The 18,488-nt window shown below is 44.5% G+C and overlaps 1 protein-coding gene and 1 long non-coding RNA gene across 11 annotated transcripts in view; one reads left to right on the top strand and one right to left on the bottom strand.

The window, feature by feature from the left end:
* Positions 1-10,093, bottom strand: part of LRRC3B (leucine rich repeat containing 3B) — a 77,074-nt gene extending 66,981 nt beyond the window's left edge. For 3 of the 10 annotated variants that reach the window (XM_024565886.4, XM_053930007.2, XM_045200018.3), the window contains exon 1: positions 7,264-7,738. The gene's annotated coding sequence lies outside the window, so the exon portion shown is untranslated. Of the gene's footprint in view, positions 1-7,263; positions 7,739-8,398; positions 8,584-8,869; positions 9,134-9,494 lie in introns of those variants that run through there. The other 7 variants (XR_008427514.1, XM_024565887.3, XM_045200020.3 and 4 more) reach the window with 6 other exon arrangements.
* On the top strand, positions 7,007-13,104 carry LOC139441086 (uncharacterized). The gene is made up of 2 exons (XR_011651479.1): positions 7,007-7,276; positions 7,722-13,104. It is a non-coding gene; the product is annotated as an uncharacterized lncRNA (long non-coding RNA).
* Positions 13,105-18,488: the final 5,384 nt, after the last annotated feature.

The raw sequence follows: 18,488 nt of genomic DNA, 5'->3' as shown, positions 1-18,488 counted from the left end.
AAAACTAACCAGGCTCTGTTCTAGGCTCTTGAATATTCTCTTGTGCTTGTTTTATCAAACTTCTTTTCACATCACACATGCATATTCAGTGCTGGGCACATGGGAAGCAATCAATAATATTGTAATCATTCCTAAAAACAAAGACTTCAATAGTATTTCTCATGTGCCCGTACGAAGCACCTTATACAAATTAACTCATTTAAGACTCACAACTACCTATTATTATACTCATTTCACATAGAGAAAACTGAGGCATATTAGAGGTTAGGAAATTCTCCCAGAGTCACTCACTGAGCTATTAAGTGGCAGAAGAGAAATGAGAACAGTGTCTGACTATCTCTGGACAGACTGATGGATGGTTGGGTGGATGGACAGTTAGATGGATGGAGAGAGAGAAGAAGAGAGAGAAAGGGGGGAGGGACAGATGAACCATCAGGAACACAGAATGGCAAACCAAGTAGAGAGAGGTGTGATGGAGCACATCACTTCTACTCTTGTAGAAACTCCCAGTCTTTTGGTGAGGCAGAGGCAGTGCTCTGCATAGGTAAAGGTTAACAACAGACTCTCAGCCAGGGGGAAAGCACTGCTTTGTAGTGTCCGATTGTGTCTGTGGTGTAAATACTCCTACCATAGCTGATTTCAAGCTACCAACATGATGTTACTGAACACAGAGATGGAGAGCAATTGCCGGTACTAACCAGTAGAAAACACCAGGATTAACACACAAGGGTGTGGAATATGCCAAGGAAAATGACAGATGCAGTGACAGGCAGGGCCGGGTGATAAAGGACCTATTAAACCATACTAAGGATGTAATCCTCCTCTATGCAACCAGGAGTAATTTAAAAGTTGTTAATAGGGAGTGACGTGATTTATGGTTATAAAGAGTTGGATGCAAGATCGACAAAGAGTCCAAATTTTAGAAACTCCTATCATAATTCCTACATCTTTTCTGAGTAACAATTATTGCTGTAAGGGAATGTATCAGTGATTCCATTTCTTTCCTACTGTATCACTTTATCTGTCTGGTATTTTTTCCCTCCAATTCCCACTCCCATCCCCTTATTCTAGGCTCCCAGAAGGGCTCCAGGCGTCATAGACCCTGAAGATTGTAGTGTCCATCTATCACTGTAGGATCGGTGGCATGTAAGGACTGGAAGGCCAAAGCCAAAAAGTGGGTCTGAACCAGTTTAAACAGAGAAGCCCCCATGTGGAGTAGAAATAAAACAATGCCAGACACACCTTTGACATTACAGACCATACAGCTGGCATGGGGGCTGTATTATCCTCTTACTTGGGAAGAGGAGTGGAGGGCAGTCAGCTGCAGCAGCACAAAGACACCAAGCTGGCCAGAACCAAAGCTGGAATTAGAACCAGGTCGCCTGGTTCCCAGTCAGATACTCCGTGTGCACATAAAGAGTGTTTTCTGAGATGTTTCCTTCCCCTGCAAAGTCAAAGGCTTTCTTCAAAGATCTTTTTCATCTACTAAGCAGGTTCCACTTCACCAATTAGAACAGACAGAAACATGGTGATATCCTGGAGCTGGGACATTCTGTCACCCTCCCCCAACACAGGACAATAGGAGCCATCTGTTTAGGAAACACTGCAGGACCACAGTCCCCTCCCTACCACTTAAGGCCTTATTGTCCAGTTTGAGAATTCTCTAGATCCGGGCCTTTTCCCATGGGTTTCCATCCACCTGCCTGTACCGAGGCCATTTCCTGATAACTAGGAAGTGGGTAGGGAAAGGAAGTAAAGCTTTAAAAGCCATTGTGGCAGCTCTGCTTTGAAAAAAAAAGTTGTTAGAGGGGAAGTTAAAACTTTTGGCTGAAATGCAATGCAGTCTGATAACTGAACCTCACTTCAGGTGAAATTGGCCAAGGCTATAGGGCATCCGGCCAAGGGGGCATCAAAAACTGAAACTGAGGCCAATGGTCACCCAGCCCGAAGTCAAGAGCCTTCTGCTCTGATGTAACCCATTTTCCATTTCTTACAAAGGCGTCCCAAAGCTTGGCTGTGGCCCTGACGTGTCACTCTCTTTCAGCTAAAGCTGTTCTCTACTTCCAGAGCCGGTCGGTACCCACACCCACCATCCCTAATGAACAGGGCAAAGAAAGCCAATTCCTTGGGCTAGAGACGTGAAAACTGGTCTGAGGAGAAAGATCTCAGAGAGAGACAAGCTGCTCCCAGGCCTGTCCCAACTTACACCTGCTGTCTTAGGGTAACAACGACGATCCATTTCATTCTCCAAAGTACCCCAGTTGTAGACAGTAAACTAGATGGTCACCCTAGTCTAGGGTTCTTAGGGGTCACACTCCTCTAAGACATCTATCAATAGAATTGAAGGGATCCATGAACTCAAATGGAAAACAATCACAAGTTCGTTTGCTAACAGTGAGCGACAGTTTAGAGTTTCAGGTTATTGCGAATGCAAACCACAAACGTCAAGTACAGGAGCTATACCAACAATTTTGTCAACAATGTAAATCAGGTATCTTCGTATCATAACACAGTTGGGGTAGTCACCTCACAGCAGCATTTATGCTCCTCCCTCCTTCAAAATGATAGTCGTTAGTCCCATCAGTAGATCTTGTCACAATGTTTTATGTAATTCTATATAATACATGAGGTTGAATGTGCACTATAATCACATAATGCACTTTATGCACTTAAACACATCATTCTGGGGTCCCTAAGCATGTCAGACCACCAAAGGGTACCTAGGCATTAATAGGATTAAGAGTCATTGATCAGGAGATTAAGAAGCCACAGTACAAGGGACAGGAGAATGTGAGAAAGAGCCCTTGTCCTCTAGCTAAGGTGCTAACCTGCCTTTGAATGCTCCAGACCATGAGGAATTATTTAGGTATGATATTTTGCCTTACATGCCTCTTCTTTTTTCTGTTAGCTTTCCTATTAGCTTTCTTTATCTTCTCTTATTTTAATGTCTTTCTTTTTCTTATCCTTCAGTTTCAGCGTACTCTCAAATATCTCTTTATCTTCCTGTGCTAATCACTGGGTTCTCTCCCCTGGGTTGTTTTCCCTGACGGCCTACCTCTCTTACCCTCTCTCCCTTTTCCCAAACCCCAGCCCCAGCTGCTTCTCTGTTGCCTCTCTGGGCCCCCATGACCTGGCTGGCTATCAGCCACCCCTTTTCCATGAGTTTTGCAGCAAACACTTCGGACCCCAAGAGTCTATACTATCCCTTCCATTAGGGCAGGGTATTGATTTTATTTCTAGAAAGTGTTCTTGAAAAGGAATCTAAAAACAGATTAATCACCCAAATAAACAACTATGAAACACCTTATGGCAGAAGGTCACGTAACTTTGCAAATTCAAGTTTGAATATAATTTGTAGAAAGGATGGAGAACATTTCTTCTTGATAACCCCAATGACCAGACATGTAGAACAGGTCGGCTGAATGGGCCAGGATACTGCTCAGTCACCGTCTACAGGGGGACCCCACTGTAGCGGGCCTGTACAAGGAATCCTTATCTTAAGCAGAGCTGAGGTTGGAAGACTAGAGAAAAAGCCAGTGTGACTTCATGAGCTTTGCGCGTTAGCCTTGGCCAAATATACGAGCACCCTCACCCGGGGGAAGCATTCGTCCTGAAACAGTCATCTCTCCCAGCCAGGCACTGAATACTTACATGCACACTGAAAATTCTATCAAAGACCTAAAAAGAAAAGAAAGAAAAAGAAAGGAAGGAAGGAAGGAAGCAATCTGCTCTTGAAAACAGTTTTGTCAGGTGTTACTTCACATGTGAGAATGACTCACAGTATTTTATTTTTTTATATTTGTTTCCATTTTATTTGTAATAAAAGGCACAAAGCCTTTTCTAAAAACTGTAGTGACTTGTGCGTTGGATTGTGTTAACATAAAAAGCAGCTCAGAGAGCTTAGGATAAAATGCAATCATAAATGTCATAAACTTTGCCGATGTGTTCATTTATCCCCTTAAAGATTATCAGTGTGGTTCTTTTTAATATTTACTCAATTATTTTTATTAAATGAATTATAGGGCCCTTACTGCTAGAGTATGTGCTTCGGGAAAATACTGTGCTCCAAGTCTTTAAGCTCTTGAGAAGATTTCAGACTGCATCCTCACGTAAAAAGGGCATTACATGTCTCATGTTGTGATATTTTAATTCACTAGGTTTTTATAAAGCACATATAGCTATAACTTGTATACACATCAGTGATAAAACTTCCATCCTGGTTGCCAACCACTCGTAGAATAAACTCATCAAAGTGGCAATCTGTGGATAAAATGCTAAAGGTCACCATCATATGTTATTGAAATCTAAAAGTAGATTAAGATATTATATACTTATTTAAAATAAAATCCATGAGGGTAAATCTTCTCAGGTTTTACTTAGCTACCTTTTTTTATTTGTTTGTTTTCCTTTGCTAACTTCTTCACACGTCACAGAAACGTATGATTTGGCTTTTCTTGTTATTAAAAATAGATTGAATCCAGATGCTCTGGTTCTTGATTTATTTTTTTCATTTTTAACTATCTAATGAAAAGTGAAAATTTTAATTCATACTATGTATTGCATAAACATATTTATTCATTGTGTCCTGAATAAAAACAGTATCTTTATCATCTTTTTCCCAGGGCATGTTGTTTAATAGTAATTGTTATTTCAACTGTGAATATGTGTGTGTGTATATGTGTGTGTATGTATATTTATGATAAATGTACACCCAAAGAACTGCCCCAGCAGTGTTGTATGTGCCCTTTAACACTATACGACATAGGAGTAAAATAAACAGAGGGGATGTGAGCCCCATAAATTGGATGACCGCTAATTCCCCCATTAGCCCTGAAAAAGCCAGGAATTGGGAATCAAGATGAATGCCCAGGTGCAAAAAATTCTCTTGCTGTGGTTCCTAAAAAGATAGAGCATTTCTTTTAGATGTTGTCATACCTGATTTCAATGCTGTATATTTTTTCCCCTCTACCACTGCTGCAATCCAACTAAATCAGTATCCCCACCTTCAGAGGATTCCCCCTCTGGGATGACCTGAAGTTTAGTGATTCTTCCTGAGGAGAAGAACAGCTGTGCATATTTTCCCCTACTTGTATAAAAACAATGTTCATTTCTAATGAATTCTCTAGGAAGGGAATGCTTTCCTTGAGATAACTGAGGATGCTGGGATTCAGATAAGCCAACCCAACACAGATGGCACACTGAGGTGGTGGAGAGGAGGGGAAGGGTGGGGGGCGGCTCTTTGTGCAGGTCCTCCAGGGCCATTCCAGTCACACCAGAGCCCTTGATCGGCCATGCCCCACGTCCCTGACCCCATGCCTCCTGGCCAGCACTATTCCCTCACCCTCACCCTCACTTTTTCCTCCCCCAACCCTAATTACTGCTGGAGGGCCTTGGTCCTCACTTGTCACAGCATCAGGAGTGAAAATCCTATTCCAGGTGACATAAATGGACCAAGTTTCTACTCTCTGCCTGTACTTTTTATCCCCCTAATGTGATTCTGATGAACAGGTTTTTCCCATCACACCCTCCCACCATTTCCTCCAGCGGACTGTTGGTTTGTCTCCAGAGGGAGGACATCTGGGTAATGCAGCTACAGGGAAAAGGCATGGGATGTTCTTAGAAAGCAGATTTCTGTCCTACAAGAATGCCTGGGGGTACAAGGGAACCCTAAGCTCCTGGAGAAAGTCTGCCTTGTGAAGGTGCCCAATGGGTGAGAAAGTGGCCACAAACTACTTTTCCCCTTTCTGAGCCCCAAGTATGTTTTGCCTCATATTTACATAAGCCTAAAGTTTAACCCCAGGGTCAGAAATCAAGAAGAAATAATAATAAATCATTTCATTGGATTCAAAAGGATTTTTCCCTTTGAAGTACTGTGTTTTCTCTTATTTTTCAACAATAATTGGGAGTGGGGCAGGGCAGACCTACTCAACTTGAAAGAAGAACTTGGCTAAAATGGTTGAGAATCCATATAAATGGTTTTACTCAGAATCATCTAAAAAGGTTGCATAGTTGGTTGATTTTTGTTGACTTGAAATATAAATATTCTACTGCAATCTTTTGCAAAACAGGCAATTTGCGGTGGTTTATCCATTATGTGATGGTGACTTTTTCTGGTTATGCTAATTGAGGCATTTATGAAAAATTAGCAAAAGGGTCTATTTTTAACAAAATTTTTTTCACTAGTTAATTAATTTTCCCTAATTGATTTTAAGATGCTGAGACACAGCAGCAGTGAACATAATGTATTTGTGTCCAAACAGTTTATTTTGACCAGGGTCAGAAGACAGTGGTTCCAACAGTAGTTACTTTAGTAGTAGTACAGCCAATGGCCTTGCCCATCAGCGAATCTCCTCCCTACCCCTGGAGGGAGACGGGTGATAGCTGACATCCCTGTAGCTCTAATATTCTGTGATTCTGTCACTTGAAAGGGACCCATTTGCAGAATACAGTGTCTGCAGTTTGTGACCACAGAGCAAATCTCTGCTCACATTTGGATCCCTCCTTCCATTTCTCCTCACATTTCAAAAGGGAATGTCTACAAAAAGGTTCGGAAAAGACGTCCAATGTCAGCAGCCAGTTCCTTAAATCTGCTTCTAGTACCAGGATCCCATCCTACCAAGATGTACCCCAACAGACTCTCAGGGGAGTGAGATGTCCCCAGTGCCACAGCTACAGGGGTGCATAGGCGAGGGCTGACCCTTAGAGTGTTGCCCCTGGGGTTGGGAGTAACAGGCTGGAGGCCTCCCCCACTTCCTTGTGGACAAGGGTCTTGAGGACCAAATAGGCAGGGAGTGTGGGACACACCCAGTGCTCTCTACTCACGGGGAAACCTGCCCCACCACCTACTGGCTGGACGACTATGAGCAGGTAATTGCTCCATGACTTGGTTTCCTCACCAATAAAATGGGAAAAATAACTTCAATCATTTTCCCGGGTTGTGAGGATTCAAACTAAAACTGCACGTACAACATTCAGAATAATCCCCGGTGTAGGGTAAGGGCTCAGTACACGCTGGCGCTGATTATTATTATGACTACCTGTCTCCCCAGAGGAGTTCAGCAACCTGAAAAACAAAACAAAACACCTTGGTGTGGATTTGAAGTCTTCTTCCTTCAAGAGTTCTCAAAGGACAGGTTCCAACCTGTTTCTACCTGCAAAGGGAAGTGGCCTGCGCACAAATCCAGGTGAAAAAAGAAGAAGAAACGGACCAGGGACATCAGAAGCTAAATCTTGCGAGTGAGGGACTTAATTCTGGGCTCCTACCTCAGGTATCCAGGTAATTCAGAAGAAGCCAACGCTCTCTCCCCCGTGCCTGGCCTGTGAGGGTGTGGCCTTGGTGCTCACGAGCAGCGCCCCGAGCCGGAGCGGAGGGAATCCCCGTTCCCGCTCCTTGGGGCTCTGAAGCTCGCCGCTGGGCGACAGGGAACTCGCCGCTCCCGGGGTGTCCCGGGATGGGAGGGCCGACCTCGGGACTCCTCCCCGGAGCCCTTGCCAGCGGACGCCTCTTCCGGAAGGGTCTGGCCAAGGAGTGGGGCCCAAAAAGGGGGACTGCGTTGAGCTGCGCTTTCTCCCAGTTGGTGCGGGAGAGCAGGAGACGACTACAGGGCAAGGGCAGCGCCAGTTGCACCCCTAAAAGCTTGCACGTGGGAGGTTCGAACAGAGAGGACCGGAGGCTTTACTCGTCTCCAGATCCACGCAACCTCCAAATTCTTCTCTTACAGATACGGTAGGAAACGAGAACCAAACTCCAAGCCAAAGGCGCCGCTAGGAGATGGGCGTGCACCAACTCAAAGAGAGAAGGGTTAAATGAGGTGCATCCAGGCCTTTGGCAGCTCAATGTGTGCCCCACCAGGATAAATGGGGCACCGGGGGCTGTCCCCTTTTTTTGTAACAGCAGTCTAAGCCGCCTCCCGCAAATCCTCTCCCACCCCAGATTGCTGGGGTGCAAAGGAGGAAAGAGCCTTCCCTTCCTGCATTGGCCAAAGTGTCTGGAACAACCAGAAGGATCTACCTTGGGGCACCAAACTAGACAGCCCACCTCCGCACGGAGCCCCCGATCTGCTGGGTCTTCCCTCATCCAATGTCCACACCCCTCCACCCCGCACTCCCTGCAGCTCTGCGCTCCTGAGCCTCCCCGGGCTCAGCACGGGGCTCCCCCACTCCCTTGCTCCGCCCAGGTGCGATTTGCGGAGGGAAGGGGGGAGGTGGCTCCCAGTGCAGCCTTCACCCCTGTGCTCTGCCCCATCCGGTTCGGACCCCAGTCTACTGTCTCAGAGCTGGGGACTCTCCCCCTAACCCGAACACAGGTCTCCCCCGGGTGCCAGGAATCCCCTTCCCACACTGCGGCTATGGAGACTCCAGAGCACCCTGTAGGGACGGTGGGCGTGGGTCTACAGACCTGGCCGAGGAGGTGGAAGGGTGTAGAAGCCGGCGCCAGAGAAAGAAGGGGGGCTTAGGTCCTCTTACAGCCAGGAAAAGCATCCTTGGTCCATGATCTAAACCACTCAGTCACCGCCCAAGACACCAACGCATTCAGAATCTCGCCGGGAGGTTTTTTTCCTCCAGGAGAGGGATATCGCCCCATCCCAGTCACCCAGAAGCCTGCCTTCCCAAGGTCCCCGGGGCCCCAGCATTCCAGGGCTCTGTTTCTCTTCTCTGCGCCTCCCCCATCTCTATTTACACACCCGGCCAGCAACCTTCGTACTCAAATCCCTTTTCCTCCCTATCAGAAGCCTGCGCGGGACTGGCCCCTCGCCCGCATTAGCAGAGCCTTTTGGTTCCCCCCTCGGTCAGATCTATCCTCGACACTCAGCTTCCTTCCCTACCCCCAGGCAACCTTTTCCCTCCCAAAACCACTTACTTCACCCACCTGGATCTGCACTTGGCGTTCCCAAGGCGCAAAGCCGCAAGCCCCTCCAAGGGTTTCATTACCTAGTTGGAGGTGGCAAAAGCAAGGATGGACCGACTCCTGCTGCGCTGGACAGAACCCCAGGGTTGGCCGCAGCCTTTTCCCACTCCCCACCTCTCCTATTCCACCATCTCGGCTCCTAAACTGCCCCTACAGGCAGGATGAGTACTGCTGGGTCCCAAACCCTCGCTTCTCTAGCGGGAGCTGCAGGGAGTGAAAAGTCGACTGACAAGAATACAGAGAGAAATGGGCAGATGTATTCGGCAAGGGAGGGGGGCTGGGGGAAGGGCGCACGCGAAAACTAGAGGTGCAACTTAAACGGCACTGGGTGAGTACCGCGCGGAGAAGGGGGTGCACAAAAGTTTGCAGACTATTGCGTGGCAGCTGGCTGCACGCGAGCAAGGAGGGTCGACTCGCCCTGGCCAGGAGTGGTCTCTCCAAGGGTCTGCGCTAAAGGGAGCAGGGGGTTTGGACGTGGCTCAGAAGTGGTGTGATAGTTCTGCTCTACTAGTTCGTGGAGGAATGGCCTAGGCACCTGGGCAGAGGGGTGATACCGCGCTTTGCGAAAAGCAACAGGCGGCCGCACCTTACCTTGAGCCAGTCCCGGGCTGGGGTGGCTGCTCCATCCTGGTGGCGCAGAGACAAGGCGTTAGGTACGTCTGCCTGGGGGTGTGCGCGCTGCCAGAGCTGCAGCGCCGCTATCCGCACGCGGCTGCTAGCCGGGCTGCCTACCCCACACCGGTTGGGTAGGGCTGGCTGGCTCCCCCGCTGCGCCCACGGCGTTGGTGCGCCGCGGCTGGAGCGCGGGAGGCGGGCGGGCGGTGAGTGGCTCGGCTGGTGTCCTCCGGAGCCTTCACTCCGCGCCGGTACGGCCCCGAGAGGCGGTGCAAGGCACGGCTCGGCTCCAGCTGCTGCGGCGGCCGCTGCAACCCCTGCGCCGGGCCTGGGAGCCTCGCAGGAGGAGGAGACAAAAGACGTGAGGGAGGCGAAGCGCCTCTCACCCAGATGCAAAGGGCTCAGTCACTAGAGGGGAATCGCTTCCAAACCTGGACTGAGGAGGAGGAAGGAGGGGCGAGAAGGCTGGGGACTGGAAAAAGCAGCAGGGAATTATGAACGTGGTAGAGCCCTGCCACCGCCTCGCCTTGCTGGCGCTGCCCTCTCACTTCCCCGGTGCGGGTCCGAAATAGAGAGAGAGGGAGGGGGCTGAGCTTTTGCCGCCGGAGACGAGGAGCTGAGGTGGGAGTGTTTAGCACCCCCTGCAGCCCTGGCATGCCTTCCTTACACCCTCTTGCCTAGCTTTACTCTCAGAATGCTGTGGCCCCATTCTTTCACCCGTTTTCCTAACTACTGAGATCAGAGCTAAATTAAGCTGGCAGAGAAGCACAGCATAGTGATGGGTTGGTTGATTGTCCCTTAAAAGGGAAAAAGGAGAATGCTTAAAATCCATTTGACAAATGATTGCCTACTGGGTGTAAGTACTCCACTAGGCTATTGGGGCGGAGGTGGGGGGGGGGACGAATAAGGCCAGAGAGGCCCCCCCGAAGGTTCTGTGGTCAGATCTCAGAATGAGCCCCTGCAGTTCCTGAACGGCAGAGTCTGGGGTTGAATCGTGACGCCTGTTCCATAACCCCAACCAAATTTTCCTCGCTTTCCAGGGATAACTGTAAATGTGGAGCTGAAATGGAGTCTATATGCCCCTTATAAGACAGTGTGTGTTTTCAGATTAAAGCCAATTATTAGTTTTGGTAATGTTCTTATGTCATGAGTTAATTTATTTATCAGCTCTGCACCAAAAACAAAAAGCAAAACCAATTTGGGCCAAAGGAACTGTCTTTCCCATCCATACCTCCTTTTTTGTAGCCTTTTCCAACCCCACACCTCACCCCTAACCCCAGGCAGAATTAGTCTTTCCTTTGTGTTCACTGTCTTAGTTGTGTTTGCCAGCCACTTACAGAATTTACATACCTATAGATTTTTAAAGTAGATTTCCTTTGCTTCACTCACCTGTGAGTATTTATTACCTTTTTCTTTCTTTCTTTTTTTGGTTTCCATTGCAACATTCAGCATTGTTTTGTATCTAACGGGCCTTCAAGGAACACTTAACTGGTTGAAGGTCGTTTCTTCCTTTAAACACAGTTGAATCTCAGTGTCTCTAAAATTAAAGGGACTTGGTGATGACTTTTTTGATAGCCTGGGGTGGGGAGAGGACACACACTCACAGCCCCCTTGACCTAGAAATGTGAAACGATCTCATTTATTTCTGTTTCTAAGCAATCTTCTCCCACTGACCATCCACCTCCGTTTGCTGAATTCCCAAAGGCAAAGGAACCAAGCAGTTGCTCACCTGCCTAGAGCAAGGGACATGTGTTCAGCTGCCAACACCTGGAGCAAGCCCATTTGAGGTGGAGAATGACCAAAAATATCTGCATCATTTTGTGACCTGTGTTAAGTATGTTAAAAGCCGGCCAAAGTTTCCTCATTTCCAGTGATACCTCTTATTCTGGATGAATTTTACAGTAGTTTGGGAAGTGTTTTATTGCTGAGAGGTTTAAAAAATGTGCTTTGTAGTATGAATTTTTAAAATTTTCCTGTCCCCAGAACTTCTTATTAATTATATAGGATGGATAACCTAGATCAGAAATGCACTATGAAAAGGTCTATAATGTGTAGGAGGTTAGAAGAAATAACTCTTATGGTATCATCTATTTCCATGATTAGGAAGGTTGTGGTTTAAAGTTCTGTTTGTTTTGTTTTGATTTGTTTTTTTAAATGAGGTTTTAGGACCCAAACATAGGTACATATGGATGGCAGTGAGGTAATTTGATGTAACTTCTCTGAAGGGAAATTTGGCATAACTATTGAAAACATAAAATTTTTGCATGCCATTGCCCCAACAGCTCAACTTCTAGAAATTCATTCTCAGGAAATAATCAAGGATGTACAAACAAGATTGATCTGCAAGGATATTTATTGCAGTGTGGTTTATACTAGTAGAAAATTGAAAACAAACAAAACCAAACTCAAATGACAAACAAGAGAAGAATGGTGACCTGTTTTGAAACCCTGTATATACTAGTCAGACATTAGACTGTTGTTGTAAGTGAATAGGAGAATATTATCATGAATGATGGCGGCAGTATAATTTTAGTTTAAAAATTCAAGTGCACAAGATGAGAAATAGAATAGTAAAAATTTGTCGACAGGTCTAGGATTGGAGTCAGACATTTCCACTTGCTAGCTGTGACCTCCAAGACCTCAGTGCATAATCGTGTTATTGTTATTCATCTCCTAGTGTTGCTGTGCTTTAAATGAAGTAGTATTTATGAGGCACTTAGTACAGTGCCTAATATATAGTAAAATATCAACATGTTTGGGGGTTTCAGCAATCATTAAATGTATAAAGGTGAGTTCATAATATAGTGCATTTTTGTGACGTATGTGGGGATTTAGACTTATGTTTAGAAAAATATATACTCTAGTATTAATGGTGTTTATGGTTGTGAGTACTGGGATTATGACTTTCTTTTAAAAATATGTATAGTAATGAATAGCAGTGAATTTGTTTTTAATTTAGTTTACTTTTATGTAAAAATACAATTTCTGACAATTAGCATAGCAAATCTGTTGACTTAGATGTTTTCAGCCTTAGTTGATTCACATAGTCATCAACAGGACTTGCTGACTATGGGTGTCACCCATGCTATAAAAAGGATAAATGACAGGGTATGGAGTTTGTCACCTCTGATATAAACTTAGATTTGTTTTGTAGCAACCAAGAATCAAGTCCAGCTCAGCAAAATGCCCTGTTTAATATAAAGAGCTGATTGGTTGCTGCCCTGCCTTGTCTTGACAGCCAATAAAAAAGAAGAGGAGAGAGGAGGTATCAGAAGCTATATTTGTGACTTTTGATTAGTGAATTAGAGAAGAGAGCACAGCTCTGAAAGTTCATGAGCTTCAGTGACCTTCATATATACAGTAGTGGCCCTTTTGGGTCAGAGGTGGAAATTTTGTAAAAACTTATATGTATATATTTACAAATGTTACAGATGCAAATGTCATAGAGGCAAATACTATTTAGTGGTGTTCTTAGCTTAACCTTTTTTAGAAATAGGAGGGCATCATTTCAAAATGAATATTTTAGAAATTTCACATGTAAAGGAAATTACTTAAGTTTTGAATTGCATTCTCCTTTGAAACTCTATGGAAAAATGGAAAGGCATTCCTCTGAACTCCCGAGTTAAGTTTCTGAAATCTGAATAGCTGGGGTTTCTAAAACCTTGTCATCTAATGAAAAACAAAAGCAAGGCAAAAAGATGTTACTGTCATCAATTCTTCACAGAAGATGTTCCAGTTAACTATTTTTAAGAATAAACTACCCAAGAACTTCTTGGCTTAAAAATAATAACAAATTTCTATTAGCCTGAATCTGTTGGAATTTGGACAAGGGTAAGGGAGGAGAGCTCACTCCTGGCCCATGCAGCATCAGCTTAGGGCACTCGACTCAGATCTGGAGGACTTGATTCCCAAATGGCTCACTCACGTGCCTTGCAGTCTGTGCCGACTGTTGGCCGTCAACAGGAGCTGAGGGCCAGGAACCTCACTTTGTCTCCACGTGGTCTTCTCCATGGGCATCTCTCCACAGCTTCCCATAGATTTCCTCGCTTCATGGAAGCTGGGTTCACAAAGAGAGCCCCAGTAGAAATGAGACCTTCCCTGGGCAATGGAAACCTGAATAGTTAATGGTCACCCGTTCTACAAACACTCCAGTCTTCACTCACTATTACGCATTTCAATCCAAAATTCACAGGGCAAAGTGAACCAGAGAACTAGCCAATCATTTGAATGGTTGAGGCAAATCGATCATTTTTTCTTTCACTTACTGAGATCATTTAATTGAGAATAGAAGGAGTAGCTGGGAATGTAAATAGGTACAGCCACTCTGGAAACCAGTATGGAGGTTTTTCAAAAAAAGTAAACATAGGCCTACCATATGATCCAGCAATTCCACTTCTGGGTATTTATCCAAAGGAAATGAAGTCATTATGCATAGTGATATGTCTGTACCCCTCCGTTCATTGAAGCAATATTTACATTAGCCAAGACGTGGAAACAACCTAATGTCCCTTGATGGATGAAGAGATAAAGACACATACACACACAGAGAAATGTTATTCAGCCATAAAAAAAGGAAATCCTTTCATTAGACAACATAACTGGACTTCAAGAGCATTATGCTAAGTGAAGTAAGTCAGACAAAGACAAATATTATATGATCTCACTCATATGTAGAATCTAAAAACCAAACAAACAAACTCGTAGATACAGAGTACAGACTGATGATTGCCAGAGGCAGGGGTTGAGGGTAGGAGATATGGGTTTATTGTTGATTTAAAAAATAATTAGAGAACTACCCATTTAAATGAATTTATAAGAAATCTATATAGGTAAATTTTAATGATGACTTTACATATTAAAGACCAACTTCCTGTGGTTTCCATGGGCCTGTGCAATTTAACTTTGTTCCCAGCCCTAACTCATAGCTTCCTCTAGCTTGTCACGTTTACCCATCTTATCTGGGTCTTATGCTGACTTGCAGTAGAGCTAGCTGTTGACAAGTTCTCCTTTCCTGCTAGACTATGAGTTCCATGAGAGAAGAGACTTTACTTCAACCAGTTTATAACCCCAAAACCATCTGCCCAGAGCCGTGCATGGAGTAGGTGCTTGATAAATGCCTGTGGAGAAGAGGAATGATTCAACACCTCTTGCCTTTCCAACTCAACCATCCCATCTCCAAAACAGCTGTATTGCGCCTGAGCTGCTCCACAGGGGAGCTAATTAATTCTATGAAACTGGAAAGTGTTTTGAAGTTCTGCAGTACTTTGGAAGCATTCAAGAACATTAATATGTGCAATAAAGATAATACTATTACTTCTCTGATACATAAATGGTGAATAATCCATTTTAATGTGTTTGCTTTGAATATACTTGACCAATTTGCAGGAAGTAATCTACTGATGGGTACCTCTGTGGGCTGAATAAGATGTGGCCTCTTCTAGCTCTATTGTTTTGTTCATTTCTTCGGCTTCCAGAGCTGCTATTATACATACTGCCTGCCAGAAAGGTGTCCACGATGTGAGAATTAGCCTTTCGGAGGTTCCCTGTCTTGACAGGTTGTGTGGGTAGCTATGGGATTCTAGCAGTGCGCTTCTAATCCCCCAGCCTTATAATTAGTGTGGGAAATGCTGTGTAAATAACAAAGCTGAATGATCCAGTAGAGAATCCCCGTCTCAGGCTGTGACTATCAGAATCTCTTCCCTGGGAACTTTAGATGAGAAAACTGGGAGAGGTGGGTTAGTCTTTTTAGTGGCTAAAGTTACAAGATGCAAATCCTCAGAGCCATGAGCAGGCACGCTGTCTTCCATGTGGAGAAAGCCACACTGAAGTGTGAGTGATAAAACTGCCGCCCAGGGACAGATGTGAGAGGCACGGTGATTCTCCGAAGGGTCTCAGTTCCTGGTTCCAGCTGTTTGGAGGGCCAGCCATGTGTCTGCTTTGTCCCCAGATTTTTAGTCACCCTCTGTTTTCAATAAATTCATCTTTTTCCCTTAAAATAGTTCAAATTTGGCTTCTGTCACTTGGGACCAAACAAATTCCAACTAATGCAATGTCAAAGAAAGATTTGAAAAATGCTTCTCAGAATACGTTTGATTAAAGGTTGGAGAGAGAGCACTCAGGGGCATTTTGATATGAAGCTTATATTTGGAGAAGTTAAAAGCCCAATGAATAACATAAATTAAACCCGGTTTTTCCAGACAATGAAAATAGGGTCTGAAATGTACGAACAGAATTCCAGTGTTTGCGATTTACTGGGATGATGGCTTCATGAGGACAGAGATTTCAATTCTTTGCCCCTCTGTGCCAAAGACTGTAATAGAATTCTGCACATAGTAGGGATTTAACAAATATTTGTTGAATGAGTTCATGTATTTTTTGTTGCATCTCTTCCTTACTCTGAGAAATATATATATATACCTCCCTACTACTTACTGAATTCACATCATAAGCCAGCCACTGTGATAAGGGTCATCAAACATCTCATTTTATGTTACCAGACTGTGGAGTGGAGGTGGAGGCAACTATGGATTGAGAGAACTTGTTCTCAGAGATTAAACAGTTTGCTCCAAGAGTTTGCACACAGAGTCTATGCATTGGGGCCAGTGTTTGAGCTCAGGGGCATCAGTGTCCACACTGCGTTCCCTCTCTACCACACTGCAATCACATATTACCATATTTCTCCAAAGGGCAGAAATCTCTTTAAGCTGAAAAGGGGTATGGTTGGACTGGAATATTGCTTCATATACGATTCCAGCTCTAATGATCAAGGATTTAGTGACCACAGACTTTGTCTTCATTTTGATAGAGAAGTAAATTCAAGGCTATGGTGCTGCCACCAGCTGCTACCAGTCGATGTCTCTTTGGAAGGTCTCATTATCAGGATGGAAGCCCTCCTCCTCTTCTTCCTGCCTTTTTCATAAGGAGATATTGTAACACTGCCTGGTGTGTGTAGTTGTTGGTGCCACCACACCTCCTTGCATGACCATTCCCAGTCCCACAGCTTGCACAGCAAGCACCTGTGACTCTGTGCCTGGTTCCTTGAGGGGTAGCCTGGAAGGGCTACCCAGGGGACTTACTGCCCCACCCTCAACGACTGATAAGGACTGATGGGTAGATGCCCTACACACTACTCCTCTGTTGGTGTGATTCCAAGGAATGTTCTACACTGTCTCCCAGAGGTCCTCGGCATTTTTGTGGGGTCCCCAAGTCCCCAACAACACTAATTTGCTCTATATTAGCTTCCTTCCTTTCCTTTCATGCCTCACTTCTCCAGACCTCTTCCAGAACTTTCCAAATAAACTATTCAAACTCTCACCTTTATCTCAAGGATCGGCTTCTAGGGTAACCCAAGCTAAATCATCCTTCTGGTCCCTTTACTATGATCCCGAAGGGAGAAGATTGGTGTGTTTGAAAGCAGACACTGAGCATTGTTTATTACATTCCTCTCTGGGAAACGGTAAGCTCACGGGACATGCATGTTTGGACTGTCCTGTGCCATGCGTTTAAGGACTTGCCCTCAAGTCAGCAACTGGATGAATAAGTCAGTTCAATGTAGAAGTGCTCCATTAGGACGCCCTTCAGGTCCTTATAGGTCTAAAATCGTGTTCTTCAATCAGCTCTTTCAGAAGTATAGTGGACATTTTGATTCCACCAAGATTAGGTCAACGTGATCCCTAAAAGCCAACAGATAGAAACAACCCAACTCTACATCAACTAACAAATGGTTAGGTGCAATATGTTATATCCATAAAGTGGAATATTATTTGGCCATTGAAAAAATGAGGTATTGGTACCTGCTACAGCATGTATCACTTGAAAACACTAAGGTAAGTGAAAACACTATGGTAAGCGAAAAAAATTCAGTTACGAAACCACGTATCGTAAGATTCTATTCATATGCAATGTCCAGGAGATTTACAGAAACATAAAGCAGATTAGTGAGGGGTTGTTGAGGGATGGGGTGGGTGGGGGAGGGGAGAGGGAAGGGATAGCTAAATGGTATGGGTTTCTTTTTGAGGTCATAAAAATGTTCTAAAGTTGACTGGAGTGATAGTTGCTCACATCTATGAATACACTAAAGGCCACTGAAAGGGACACTTTAAAATAGGTGAATCCTATCTCAATAAAACTCTTAGGTCCACATGGTGAAGCAAAATGTTAAAAACAGGGAAAGTGAGTGAAAGGTATATGAGAATGTGATGTACCATCTTTGCAATTCTTCTGTAAATGTTAAACAATTTCTAAATAAACAGTTTTTATAATTTGGTCTAAACTTGGGAAAGCCCAAACTTGGGAAGTTTCAAAACCTCTCTAACTCAGTTAATACTCATCTCATAAAGTGTTTATCAGAATATTTTGAGATAATGTATGTGACACTAATGTATCTGGTGAATAGTCTCTCTCTCTCTCTTTCTACTAAAATAGGTTCATAAGTCAGAAGCACCACTGTGTCTCAGGTATTTCCTTCCTTCCTGAGATCTCCATTATCCTCCATGTTTCCCTGTTAATTCCAGATGTAAGATTTGTCCTGACAAGGTGTGGTCAGAGTTCAAGCAATAGAGTTAATATTCTTATTACTACAATTTAACAGATACAATGGGTCAGCTCAGTTTCAATGCCAGAGATTTTTTTTTTGGCAGGGGGAGGGTAAAGTGCTATTAACAATTGATGCCATAGTGGCCCTCCTTTGCAATTAGTTGTTATTACTTTTTTATATCCCATCCAGGCCATTTTCTCTATTATTTGTGTTTTATGAAAATGGTATCATTCCATTAGACTGGCATCTATGTCTCTAATTGCTCAGGCAGGCTTCCCTTTCCTCCTTCTGTGGCCCTTATGGAAGCAGCACAATGTTTTTGCTAGTTGGTCTGGAGTCAGTTCTGTATGTAATTATGGGGTTGATTTTCTTCTTTTGTGTTGAAGTTTTCTCCACCTACCGGGGGTGTTAGGGATGTGGCAAAGAAGC

The sequence above is a fragment of the Desmodus rotundus genome, chromosome 8 (genome assembly GCF_022682495.2).
Source record: "Desmodus rotundus isolate HL8 chromosome 8, HLdesRot8A.1, whole genome shotgun sequence".
NCBI lineage: Eukaryota > Metazoa > Chordata > Mammalia > Chiroptera > Phyllostomidae > Desmodus > Desmodus rotundus.
The sequence above is the reverse complement of the archived record's forward strand: the minus strand, read 5'-3'. Positions and strand labels throughout refer to the sequence as shown.